General features: G+C 40.6%; 1 long non-coding RNA gene across 1 annotated transcript; it reads left to right on the top strand.

The window, feature by feature from the left end:
• Window positions 1–7826: 7826 nt before the first annotated feature.
• Window positions 7827–9254, top strand: LOC145117601 (uncharacterized). Its single transcript, XR_013712718.1, has 2 exons — window positions 7827–8812; window positions 8900–9254. It is a non-coding gene; the product is annotated as an uncharacterized LOC145117601 (long non-coding RNA).
• The last annotated feature ends 5686 nt before the right edge of the window (window positions 9255–14940 follow it).

The following is a 14940-nucleotide window of genomic DNA, read 5'->3' on the forward strand; positions in this document are numbered from 1 at the left end:
TGGCTGGTAAAGTCACAAACACCCGAAACTCTCATTTTCTCATCTCAAATTGCACATATCTCATGCATGGGTTTATTCAAACGTCCAAATCTCTATTTTTATGACTCTACACCACTTAAGATACTCAAAGGAGCTGATAATAAACTCTGGAGCTCAATATCTCATAAAGTCTCCAACTTTGGGACTAAAACCCTAAAATGCACTAAAATGATGCACAAATCAAAAGAGTGAGAAAGCTTTGAGCTTTATAGCTCAACATGAAGCTTCCAACTCAGATAAGCTTAGATCCAAAGCCTAGAATCCCACTCCTTCTTCTTCAAGGCTCCTTCTTCACTCCAAAGAAACACAAGATCACTCAATAGCTCACAAATGGACACACAAGCTCAATGGGCGAGTATTTAGGGTTTGAGAGGGTTGATTGTTTGAGGATGGTGGCCAGGAATGAGGCCATCTTATTCTTTATATAGGGACACCCCTCATTTAGGGTTTTCACTCTGTGCCTAGTACGCCCAGCGTACTAGGTGGCTCCGCTTAAAAGACACGCACATGAGTATGCTAAGCGTACACAGACGTACGCCCAACATACTCAGCTGCCACCTTTCTCAATTAAAGGACCTATCTTGCCAAAACTTCAAACTTCCATAGTTTCCTCGATATAACTTCGTTTCCAGTGAACCTCATATCCACGGAAGGGTGACGAGATGCCCTACGCTTCTAGCAACTCGTCGCAGCCCCGAGGCTTCCTCATGCCTGGGTTGTAGCCCACGAACCCTAATCACGGACGATCCAAAACAGGATGTTACAATTCTCGCCCACTTGAATTAGATTTTGCCCTTGAAAGCGTTCCTGATCAACACATAGATCGAACCCACTAACCCGAGAAGCACCACCGAAAGGACCTCATATCATACAAGAATCTCTTCCAAAGACACCTGAACCCAACAGGAACTCCCGACCCCGAAGAAGGACATACCCTTCTGCCGCTCTGGTACTCGATCTGTCTCCCAGAACTTAAAAACTCTAGTGGTCTGTTTCCCTGCCAGACCACCCTCGCAAAGTATCATCATGTTAATCACTCATCGAATAACCGACTCTAAGAACACTCTACCAATTCTGATTCTCTAATCGATCCCGGTTGTAACTCAAAAGGAACGGAAAGGTCATATCCCACTAAGGACCCACCGCCTGAACAACTATCAGAACTCTTCTAAAGGTATGATCCTCAAAACTCTGTCCTTAGACACATGAAAACGGTCAATCCAGCTCGGAAATATCCTCTGACACCCTTAATCATAAGCCCTAGTTCCTCTCAAATGTCCCTTACAACACTGAGCACCAGCTTAAATCCCGACCCAATAGTTGAACCTCCAAAGGTTACCCACTGCACACCCAATAAAACAACTTACCGGCTTCCTTCTTACGATAACTATCTCGACCCATCGTGACACACAAGTCACGAAGTTCGCTTTACCCCGAGCAAAAAACTACAACCCCATCTGAAGTTGTCTCACCTCCGACCTCTGTCGTCTACCACCGACTGGTTCCATGCGTCTCGCGGTTCTTCCCATACCAACGAAACTGACCCACTCCGGTCTAAGACATAAGATGGAGATCAATACCCCTCAAAATGAAACCTCTCTACGAATCCAGAACCTCATCTCGCCTACTCAATACATGAATTGTCCCAAACTCAACTTGAGAGTCTGATTTAACAACAGAATTGGAACAACTCATTTCTAATCTGATACTCAACCATACCCACGATTCGTGAATTTATGCACACACCATTTCTCCAATTCCTTCCAATTACGATAATCCCTCCTCAACCCAGGATATAACAATCCCCGACCGTCACGGAGACCCCAGTCTCGCCCCTGGTCTGTCAACCAGGTTCCCGAAGACTAAAGTGGTAAGGCTACTCAAGCCTAGGAACTCCTCGGCGTCATATTCTGACTAGTGAATACTACAGCTCCCCGCATAACAGTATTCACTCTTATCGACTACTGAGTGCTAAGGTTTCCCCCGTAGTCTTAAGACGCTCCTTTATTGACTCATGAATGCTACGGCTCCCCGCAGTATCACAACACTCTTTCGCTAACTAGTGAATACTACGGCTCCCCGTAGTACCACGACACTCTCTCGCTAACTAGTGAGTACTACGGCTCCCTGCAGTACCACGATACCCTCTCCCACTGATTCATGAATGCTACGGCTCCCCGTAGTCTTACAACACTCTCTCGCTCACTGACTCACCATGGGCTCACTCCATGGTTTCTCCTTATAATCCCAAGCGATTACTCCCACTCGGGTCCACTTGCTCTCTTATCACCCCATAATCTCATCATCAAGTCATCACTACACTGAGTTCACCAACTCATGCTCCACAACTCAACATAGATAGGTGCTTACACCCATCCAGCTTATGAACCACCACTTCTGATGTAAGTTCTCGTAGGCAAGGCACCATTCTCAACACAGATACACCCTTAGACAGTCCCACTCCGACGACAATTAACTGATGGGTTCTCACTGGAACAAAAGTAACTTGGTACTCCACTCGCCATCTCACAACTCGAGTCTCAACATGACCAAAAATTAGGACATCATACACGGGTACCTCAGTACGCCATCATAGCATCTCACGATATCTTGCCTCAACCACTGATCTTCCACTCATGCAACTCGAAACTTCGAAATACTCCCATCTCACAAATTGAAACACGGACGAATTGTCAACGACTGAAAACACGTTGACAAAAATCCGAAGCTCCATCCTCTACTGAACACCACCCATACAAAACTACTCATATCGACTGTGAAATTGGTTCACAAATCAACTGATGTCCCTCCTGGAGTATAGATCACAATCTATACCTATACCCGTAAATCTCAGCTATTGTACGCCGAACTCAGCGACCCAACCGCCTCGAACGCGACATTTTCAAACCCGAAAAATCCCTGGCCACAATAAATTCTCTAACCAACGGCCACCTGCCGTGGATTCACTCATCCTTTCTTAAGCACATACGCATACATCATCTCGCCTCATCCATCAATAACCCAGGTCTCATGTGTCTGCACCGCAGATCTCCATAACCAGTTCTCTAACCGCAGATCTCCATAACCAGTTCCCTAACCGCACTTGAACGGATCGCTGACCCTCTCAAAAGAATACCTAATTCCCCCCCCCCCCCACTCAGGGTTCGAACCATCACCAATTGGCATACCAACAATCTACTCCATAAACTCTTTCACCAGGTACATCATACTTGACTCTTTGGAATCGTATCACGTAACACTCGATGATCTTCTCGATAAGACCAAGCAACTCCAAATATCCCAAATCTCATATGAAGTCCTCGAAATCCTCCCAACGTGACTGCTTCTAGTCATCTCGAAGCCTCAGACCGACACACCGCCGGATACCCCAACTGTTCTGAATTAGTCCTGACTCTCAATCTGGAAATAATTCACTATCACGCACCTCGTCTCTGATCCCTCATTCAACATTCCAGCATGTAGATCATCATAGAAACTATAGACTTCACTCTCACAGTCGATACTCAATGCAAGCAACGAGGGACACTGCCCCGGTATACTTCTCTTAATCTCCTAGAACTGCTGCTAAAAAGCATGCCTCACTCATAAAGGCACCTTCCTTGGTCTCTCCCATCTCAGTCCCCACTAATGACTTGTTCATGGTATAAACAAATACCTCACAGCACACATACTGGCCAAATACTCTGGTGAAAAGGTCACCACCATATGCTACCCCACAGGGTTTACCTCCAACTCTGAAACCGGAAGCTTGTTATCTCTTTTGCTTCTCCCAGGAAACGGGGACAGTGCAACTCTTGTCACAGAAGGTTACGTTTCATCTATCGGTCAACTCAGACCGCGATCCTTCATAAGCATCAGCTCTACTCATCCCTGAGTCTTGCGACTCCAACTGGCATCTCACCCATAAAATCTCTCGAAAACTAACTCGATTTCCCTCCCAAGGTATGCTCTATTGAAACTCGTTCGACATGGCCCTCTGGCCCCATACTCTATCATATATGTTCTCAGTCTAATTAATCACAACGGGATAACTGGTAAACTCTGAAGCACTAACCGCCAAGAATCAAGGTACTCGAACCATGTTATCACATTTCAATCTGCTACGAGTCATGGTACTCGAACCATGTTTTCACCTCTCAATATGCTATTTAGAACCTCTCAATATGCTACTTAGAACCTCTGGAATTCTCCCTGTTTCGAGTACGGGTCCTCTGCTTTCAGTAGTACGGGCTCATACTACCTGCCACATCTACCCATACTTTCCACATGGATCGTCCCAAATTTCCTAAGTAGTTGCTCAATCTTCTCGATCACCAATACCGATATACCTGGTCGCTACCCAGCGAATACTCTCCTCTATCAGCGTACTCTTCTGACTAAAGTCACTCCCTAGGCTCTTCCTAGGTTCTCACACTTCTCTACCATCAGCTGCTGAAGAACTCCTTATGATGCCATCCATCTACCTCCTGAATATCGTCATATTCACTTAGTAGTTGACTCCCATCATGAAGAGTTCCACAAAGCACAAAGCAAGCAGCATTCGAGCATCGAATAATCTCCACCAACACTTAAAAACCACTCTAGGTTACAACTCCACGTGCTCTACTCACACTTAAAAGGTACTACCGAACTCAAGCAACCCTACATCTCGCGGGTATCTAACTACTCCCTCAGTAGGCTCCTCCAATGCTCATCTAGGTATCTCTCCTAGATTACCCCTCTACTCAAAGTTCTCTCTAAAATATTCCTGCTAGATACTCTTACTCCGCACATACTCAAAGCACATCACAGATAGCAACAATTCCTAGGCTAAGGCATCACAGATCAGGCAACTCTAGCCCTAAAATATGAAATACCTAGCCTATCTTCTAGCATGCATCACTAATATCTTAATAATAACTCATAACACAAATAAGTAAGGGTATTTTGGGAAATCACCGTTCGGGCTCTGGCTGATTGTACATACTGCTCCTTCTCATTTTTCTCTTAGAAACTCTTGCTCGTTTTAGAAAAATCATTTCCTTTGAAAAATTTTCTCAAATCCTCAGTTTGAGTCCATACATACCCGAAGGTGCATCCAAATCCCTCAAACCAAGGCTCTGATACCAACTTGTAACACCGAAGATTTTCAAACAAAATTTTCATTTTAAAATCACATAATTCTCATAACACATTTCACAAAAATCCTAATTATTTAATTTACAAAAGGCAACTCCATGATTGTTTGATTAATAATCCAGGATCCTCAAAGCATAACTCTTTCTCTTGTATGTACAATCAAGCCGGCGCCTTCCCACGATCCTGAGAAGAACCTGAGACACATATCACATAACAAGGTAAGCACGAAGCTTAGTGAGTTCCCCAAAATACCACACATATATCATTAGCCTCTCATGGCTATACTCAGATAATACCATCCGTACAATGTGTCTCAGTGGGACCCTCCGGTCCCACAACTCGGGTGGACCCTTCGGTCCTAACTTAGTAAACTCGGAATAATACACAACATAAATCACAAAGACATAATACAGGACATCACAATACCTAATACAAGCACATAAGACCCTCTCGTAACACATAGATTACCACTCAAGGTAAGTATAGTGAGAAGACTCACCTCGGATGATGAACAACTCTTATAGATGCTGCTGCTGCACCGGCCTCTAACACTGGACCAAAATCCACAATTACCCAATTAAGATCTAAGTCCAAATCCTATCTCTTTAGGTCTATAGGTAGTCCACTAACTAGCCCTTCAATGACCTAAAACTCATTAGGCCCACCAAAACCCAATAATAAATGGGCTCTCCCGAGGCCCAACTCTCAAGTCCAAGTGACAAGCCCAACACAGGGCCAAATGCACATATATAATATTTCTCTGTTCAAAATCTCTAGTACACAAGCCCAACCCTTAAGGCCCAATATAATATTTATCCCAAAAAGGCCACAACGAGGTTATGCAGGGCGTACCTCCCTTGGTACGCTCAGCGTACACACGCATGTAGGAAATCTAATCGGGGACATCAACCCAGTACGCAGGGCATACTAGGATTACGCTCGACGTACGTCCAGTATGGCTTTTCTCACTTTCTTGGTCTTAACCCGTTAAGACCTTAGCTCATATCACAGATCTGGACTCCCTAGAGGCTCTTACTCCATAAAGTCTATGACTTTAAGCCTTTGCATGGGTGGTAAAGTCACAAACACCCAAAACTCTCATTTTCTCATCTCAAAATGCACATGTCTCATACATGGGTTGATTCAAACGTCCAAGTCTCGATTTTTATGACTCTACACCACTTAAGATACTTAAAGTAGCTGATAATAAACTCAGGAGCTCAATATCTCATAAAGTCTCCAACTTTGGGACTAAAACCCTAAAATGCACTAAAATGATGCACAAATCAAAAGAGTGAGAAAGCTTTGAGCTTAATACCTCAAAATGAAGTTTCCAACTCAGATAAGCTTAGATCAAAAGCCTGGAATCCCACTCCTTCTTCTTCAAGGCTCCTTCTTCACTCCAAAGAAACACAAGATCACTCAATAGCTCACAAATGGACACACAAGCTCAATGGACGAGTATTTAGGGTTTGAGAGGGTTGATTGTCGGAGGATGGTGGCCAGGAATGAGGCCATCTTATTCTTTATATAAGGACACCCCCTCATTTAGGGTTTTAACTCTATGCCTAGTACGCCCAACGTACCCTCTGGTACGCCCAGCGTACTAGGTGGCTCCGCTTAAAAGTCACGCACATGAGTACGCTAAGCGTACACACACGTACGCCCAACATACTCAGCTGCCACCTATCTCAATTAGAGGACCTATCTTGCCAAAACTTCAAACTTCCATAGTTTCCTAGATATAACTTCGTTTCCAGTGAACCTCATATCCACAGAAGGGTGACGAGATGCCCTACGCTTCTAGCAACTCGTCGCAGCCTCGAGGCTTCCTCATGCCCGAGTTGCAGCCCACGAACCGTAATCACGGACGATCCGAAACAGGATGTTACAGTATGTTTCAAAGTAATGAACAAATGTATATGTATAAACTTTATGCATTTAACATATAAATATACATGAATGGTAATAACTTGAATCCTTGGAATACTACAAAGTTTTATTACGTACTTGTTGTAATATACAATGTCGTATAGAAATCATATATTTTTGTATCATGTAGCATTTGTTGTGTGAACTAGTTATTTCACGATAGAATAACCATAATACGTATACGAAAACTTTATACTACTTTATTTGTAACGATATATTACATTGTTAAATAATATTTTTATAAACTAGATTTATTTATTTTTGCATGAAATGGAAATTTGTTTGTATAAATGAAGTATATAGGCACATGTATTCCCCCCCCCCCCCCCCCTCCCCCGGAAATCGAAAATATTAAAAAATATTAAAAAGGGACCGTAAGCACTCACCCTTGAAACATGAGTTCCAATCATTCGAATTCGGTTTCTTTGAGAAGCTTGACATGAGAAACCGTAAATCCACAATTCTTAGACTTTGAAATACTCTCGGGATCATTTCGTAACAAATTTGAACTATTGGGGACTGATTTGTAACTTTGCTAAAGTACAGGGGCTTTTTGGTAATTTAATTATATAGTTAGGACTATTTTGGTAAAAAAAAATACCAAATGAAAGGTTGTTTGTAGATAAATGAAATCAATAATTGGGGTTGGGATTGATTTTGAATAAAGAGTTTAAAAGTGGGGCATTTTAGTCATTTCATAATTAAAATGACTTGGGGCTTTTAAGACCCCGTGTTTCATTCAATCGGTCAAGGAATGTCGAATGGAAGCAGACACGAACAAAGGAGAGGTGGCCGGATGGTGATTCAACAATTCGATAGGGTGGGTGTCGACAGAGGCCGTCGTCGGCGTCTTCTTCCTACTTTTGGTCCGATCGACGGCAAACCCAATTGGGGAAGGGGAGGGTGGTTCTGTGGTGGTGTTGGATCGAAGCAGCAAAATGGAAGAATCGACGGGACAGTGACGCATCGGAGGAGCGTCGCCGACGCTCAGATTGGGCGGATGAAGGAGAAGGAAACGAAAGCAATAGGGTGGCTCGGTGTGGCTATTGTCTACAGCAGTTTTGGCGAGGGTGATTGAGCAACCGCAAGTGAAGGAAGGCAGGTGCGGCTGCTAATCGGGGGTGGAGGGGATAGCCGATCTCTGGTGACTCCCTGGTTCGTGCGTCTTGTAACCGACCGAAGTCAACCGAGGAATGAGCACCTCCGGAGCTGGGTTGGACCAAAGGAAAGACAAGGAACGTAGCAGTGAAACGGTTCTTCTTCTACTCCAGCCCTGAGGTGCGAAGGGGAAGGAGGCCAGGAGAAAGGTTCGGTGGAGTTTGCTCGATTGGAGAAGTGCGAGGCTTCGATGATCGTAGCAGTCCCGTGTTTCTTCCGGTTCTTCTTTTCTCCTTTTTTTTTTTTAATTTTTTTTTTTGATTTTAACAGAAGTTGATGGAGAGGAAAAAAAGAACAACGAAAATTCCTTTTTCCTTGTTTGCTTTGATAGAAACCGATGAATGAGTGGATATTTGGGTGTTGATTTTTTACAGTGAATCGAATGGGTGTTTGTTTCTTGATCAGCCATATCTCACAGAAAAGATTTTTTTATTGTATATATCAAATTTTAGCATGCAGTGTTGATTTTCTTTGCTTGAATGTTCAGGAGGTATGGAAGGACCAACAGGAGAAGGAGAAGTCTTTGAGAGTGATTTTGGTCGAGGTGAAACTTGGAAGTAATCTATAATTTAGCTGTTATATTTTATTTTGTAATTAATTTGATTTTTGATAAAGTTTATGTATTATGTAGGGATGAGCAAAGGAACTGACGTGGTTAGAACCGGCCCGAACCGGACCCGATCCGGGAACCGAAGTCGGCAGAAATTAAGAACCGAACCGGAGCGCCGGTTCTAACGGTTCCCGGTTCCTACCGGTTCTTGCCATGTCTTAAATGTTGGAACCGATCTTCGAGAAATAACACGGTTCTAAAAATCCATAAGAATATCGTCCCGGTCCCGGCCCGATCGGTTCTATCCGGTTCCGGTATCTGTTCCGGCCGGTTCCCCGATCCAAATGCTCATCTCTAATATTATGTGTATAATTTGTGTATTGATTTGTACATTTGATTCAATGGGTATGTATTTGGTTGAAGTTGGGTATTGCTATATATATATATATATATATATATATATTTAGGACTTTATAAACAATTCCCTTTTATATATAAAGAATTTGAGATTTTATATAATAAATGTCTAAATTGCCATATATTTTAGAAATTGTTATTTGGGAAACGATATTTGACATATTTAAATATTTATATATTTCGTGTTGTTATATAATTTTTAATAATATAGCATATAGACATTGTGATTAGACGACTAATTTGGATCTTATATATACATATATAGTGGTCTTGTCATTATACAACTTATAAACATTTTTCACAATAATAACTACAATATAATTTGTATATTTATTTATTGTGATGTATACCTCGATTCTCGTGCATTTAACATAAAAATATACATAAATTGTAATAACTTGAATCCTTGGAATACTACAAAGTTTTATTACGTACTTGTTGTAATATACAATGCCCCATAGAAATCATATATTTTTGTATCATGTAGTATTTGTTGTGTGAACTAGTTATTTCACGATAGAATAACCATAATACGTATACGAAAACTTTATACTACTTTATTTGTAACGATATATTACATTGTTAAATAATATTTTTATAAACTAGATTTATTTATTTTGCATGAAATGGAAATTTGTTTGTATAAATGAAGTATATAGGCACATGTATTCCCCCCCCCCCCCCCCCCCCGGAAATCGAAAATATTAAAAAATATTAAAAAGGGACCGTAAGCACTCACCCTTGAAACATGAGTTCCAATCATTCGAATTCGGTTTCTTTGAGAAGCTTGACATGAGAAACCGTAAATCCACAATTCTTAGACTTTGAAATACTCTCGGGATCATTTCGTAACAAATTTGAACTATTGGGGACTGATTTGTAACTTTGCTAAAGTACAGGGGCTTTTTGGTAATTTAATTATATAGTTAGGACTATTTTGGTAAAAAAAAATACCAAATGAAAGGTTGTTTGTAGATAAATGAAATCAATAATTGGGGTTGGGATTGATTTTGAATAAAGAGTTTAAAAGTGGGGCATTTTAGTCATTTCATAATTAAAATGACTTGGGGCTTTTAACACCCCGCTCCCGAGTTCAACTTAAGGAGAGAAAAGAAAGGAAATGGGCGGAAATGAGAGGAAAGTAAGAGACATTGATGCTCCCGAGTTTCATTAAAGGAAGGAAATGGAGGGATCACTTTCCCTTCTAACTTTCCTTCCGATTTGGGAGGATTTGAAAAGAAAGAATAAAATGTTTAACTTTCCTTCCATTTCTCTTCAACTCGGGAGCACAAAAGACAAATTTGTTTTCCTTTCTTTTCTCTTCTTTTCTCTCCTTACTTTCTTTTCTCTTCTCTTCTTTTCTTTGCTTCAACTCGGGAGCGGGGTGTAAGACCCCGTGTTTCATTCAATCGGTCAAGGAATGTCGAATGGAAGCAGACACGAACAAAAGAGAAGTGGCCGGATGGTGATTCAACAATTCGATAGGGTGGGTGTCGACAGAGGCCGTCATCGGCGTCTTCTTCCTACTTCTGGTCCGATCGACGGCAAACCAAATTGGGGAAGGGGAGGGTGGTTCTGTGGTGGTGTTGGATCGAAGCAGCAAAATGGAAGAATCGACGGGACAGTGACGCATCGGAGGAGCGTCGCCGACGCTCATATTGGGCGGATGAAGGAGAAGGAAACGAAAGCAATAGGGTGGCTCGGTGTGGCTATTGTCTACAGCAGTTTTAGCGAGGGTGATTGAGCAACCGCAAGTGAAGGAAGGCAGGTGCGGCTGCTAATTGGGGGTGGAGGGGATAACCGATCTCTGGTGACTCCCTGGTTCGTGCGTCTTGTAACCGACCGAAGTCAAGCGAGGAATGAGCACCTCCGGAGCTGGGTTGGACCAAAGGAAAGACAAGGAACGTAGCAGTGAAACGGTTCTTCTTCTACTCCAACCCTGAGGTGCGAAGGGGAAGGAGGTCAGGAGAAAGCTTCGGTGGAGTTTGCTCGATTGGAGAAGTGCGAGGCTTCGATGATCGGAGCAGTCCCGTGTTTCTTCCGGTTCTTCTTTTCTCCTTTTTTTTTAATTTTTTTATTTGATTTTAACAGAAGTTGATGGAGAGGAAAAAAAGAACAGAGAAAATTCCTTTTTCCTTGTTTGCTTTGATAGAAACCGATGAATGCGTGGATATTTGGGTGTTGATGTTTTACAATGAATCGAATGGGTGTTTGTTTCTTGATCAGCCATATCTCACAAAAAAGATTTTTTTATTGTATATATCAATTTTAGCATGCAGTGTTGATTTTCTTTGCTTGAATGTTCAGGAGGTAGACTGGCTGCAATGGAAGGACCAACAAGAGAAGGAAAAGTCTTTGAGAGTGATTTTGGTCGAGGTGAAACTTGGAAGTAATCTATAATTTAGCTGTTATATTTTATTTTGTAATTGATTTGATTTTTGATAAAGTTTATGTATTATGTAGGGATGAGCAAAGGAACCGACCTGGTAAGAACCGGTCCGAACCGGACCCGATCCGGGAACCGGAGTCGGCAGAAATTAAGAACCGAACCGGACCGCCGGTTCTAACGGTTCCCGGTTCCTACCGGTTCTTGCCATGTCTTAAATGTTGGAACCGATCTTCGAGAAATAACACGGTTCTAAAAATCCATAAGAATATCATCCCGGTCCCGGCCCGATCGGTTCTATCCGGTTCTGGTACCTGTTCCGGCCGGTTCCCCGATCCAAATGCTCATCCCTAGTATTATGTGTATAATTTGTGTATTGATTTGTACATTTGATTCAATGGGTATGTATTTGGTTGAAGTTGGGTATTGCTATATATATATATATATATATATATATATATATATATATATATATATATATATATTTATTTATTTATTTATTTATTTAGGACTTTATAAACAATTCCCTTTTATATATAAGGAATTTGAGATTGTATATAATAAATGTCTAAATTGCCAAATATTTTAGAAATTGTTATTTGGGAAACGATATTTGACATATTTAAATATTTATATATTTCGTGTTGTTATATAATTTTTAATAATATAGCATATAGACATTGTGATTAGACGACTAATTTGGATCTTTTGAAGTTGCATACGACACCAAAAATATATATACATATATAGTGGTCTTGTCATTATACAACTTATAAACATTTTTCACAATAATAACTACAATATAATTTTTATATTTATTTATTGTGATATATACCTCGATTCTCGTGCCCTCTTATCGATTCATATAATTTTTCTAAAAGAGTCTGCTTAGTGTTCAGGTCGTGGTGATTCCAAAAATACAGACAGAATTGAATTTTGTTATACTGATCTCCGTGAAATGACGTTTAAAGTTTCGCGTTTAATTAAGATGAAAACATCTGATTTTTGACTTTTATAAATATTTTTATCCAAAATATTTCAAATATGAAATTAAATATTAGGCTATAGCCTGAGTCCAAAAAAGTTTTCGGAATTTCCATTTGAGGTGTGCAAGTCCCTCAACGGTTAGAAACGGTTTTAGTGATTTTAAGAAAATCAGTATTATACTGGTTTTGGATTCTTAAAACGGTCGTATCTTTTGCATACGAACTCCGTTTTGGACGTTCTTTATATTTTCGGAATCATGGAAACGTGTACTACAAGGCTAGAGTGTTTGTTTTTCTCACAATGACATGAAATTTCAGTTTTTCAGAAATATCCCTAGGGTTGTAGTTTAAGTTGTTATTTTTTTTTACCAAAATTACATATTTGGAAGTAAGATACCATCTGGTATCTTATAATAGTTGAAATGAATTTATTTATTTCACATAAGATGCACTAAAACTAAATGAGTCAAATTACCAAAAGATTTACTGTGAACTTGACCGTTCACAGTCTTTGACCTAAATTCTTAGATGTCACAACTTCGGGTTGCTAGAGGTTCACTTTTATGCATCAACAATCTCTCCCTAATTGAACTTAGCAATCAATGAACTCCTCAGCTGGCTTCATCAAACACAAAGAGATAGGAACTATGTAGCCATCTTCGGACTTCCAAATACCAATTGCGATTTTCGATGAATTTCTTCTTAATATGCTCAGGAGAATCACCTTTTGAAGCATTGGAAATGAACTTGTAAAGGATCTTTTTCGGAACAAGATGTTTGTCAAGAACTCTAAAGAAATCTTTTCGGTTAGTCTTCTATTTGATTTAGACATAGTCGAGTTCCGGTTCTTCAATGGGGCCTTCTGCCAAGATCTGTGCTTCAGGCAGTTCGAAAGTGATTTTTGCTTAAACGTTTTCGATTGAAGAGGTGAGCAAATTCAATGTTAGACCTGCATATCAAATTGTAATTCCGATTGCTTGAGTGACTTGATTGGCGATCTCGAAAGTGAGCAACAATGATGAGAATGTCATTTGGGTTGATTGAAGGAAAGTCGGCATCCGTGATGGTGATGGTTGATTCTTTGTTCTAAGAGACATAATATATGTACATCATACAATTAAGATCAAACTTGCTTTGAACATTGTTATCGTATCCAATGATCTTGGTAATCCGCTTCCGAGACCAAACTTCCTTTTGAGGTCGTGTGTTGACAGAGTAGAAGGTTCTCAATATCTCACGCTCTATCCTGATGTTTATTTTAGGATGATCATTTGGATGAAGAGGAGCGTACTTGATGTAGAAGTGACCGTCAGGAGAGATTGGCAGATCAAGTTGATCGGCATCCTGTGTTGGAAGATCATAATACGTGAAGGGCACAAAGTTTATATCGTGAATAACTCCTTCTCAGAAAAGAGGAGATATGCCCAACATCGGATTTGGATTGTCTTTCAATGCTTGAATCCTGACGTTTTCTTCCAAAGCTTGATTGATTGGTTCTTGAGACCAGCCCTCAGACTTTTTCAATGTCTTCATCGGACGACTCAACTCGGAGCACAAATTCTAAGATAGGTTTCCATTAGATCTGTTTATCTCTTTGACTAGCTCCTTCTCCTCCTCTTGAATTGGAAGGCCCTGCTTCCGATGCAAGTATGTTTTGGTGTTGAAGTTCACTCAATCGTTGGAACACCCTTTGAAAGCTCATATTGATTTGTTTGGAGAGAGCATCGTAAGCTTCGACTGTGGGAGCTTGAGCTTTAAGATGGGCAAATGTTTCATAAATAATGACGAGCATCTCATCGAATTTATAATTCAGAACATCAACAATATTCCACGTGGCTCGGATCAGCTTGATAAGAACATGTTGCATAATCATATTCATTTCATCCTTTTTCAGCCTTTGAATTTGTTTCTCATGACGAACATGAGTCTGCTTAAAGAGTTCATTGGTAGCACTAATCATGTCATCATGAATCTTGAGCATAGTGGTGGTGGTGGAGATGTGATGATCGAGGCTCTGGTTATACCTCGATTCTCGTGCCCTCTTATCGATTCATATAAATTTTCTAAAGGTGTCTGCTTTATGTTCAGGTCGTGGTGATTCCGAAAAAGCATACATAATTAAATTTTGTTATACTCATCTCCGTGAAATGACGCTTAAAGTTTCGCATTTAATTAAGTTGAAAACGTTTGATTTTTGACTTTTAAAAATATTTTTTTTCAAAAATATTTCAAATATGAAATTAAATATTAGGCTATAGTCTGAGTCCAAAAATGCTTTCGTAATTTCCTTTTGAGGTGTGCAAACCCCTCAATGGTTAGAAACGGTTTTAGCG

Source organism: Lactuca virosa, chromosome 5 (assembly GCF_052849685.1).
Source record: "Lactuca virosa cultivar CGN04683 chromosome 5, Lactuca_virosa_CGN04683_v6, whole genome shotgun sequence".
Taxonomy (NCBI): Eukaryota; Viridiplantae; Streptophyta; class Magnoliopsida; order Asterales; family Asteraceae; genus Lactuca; species Lactuca virosa.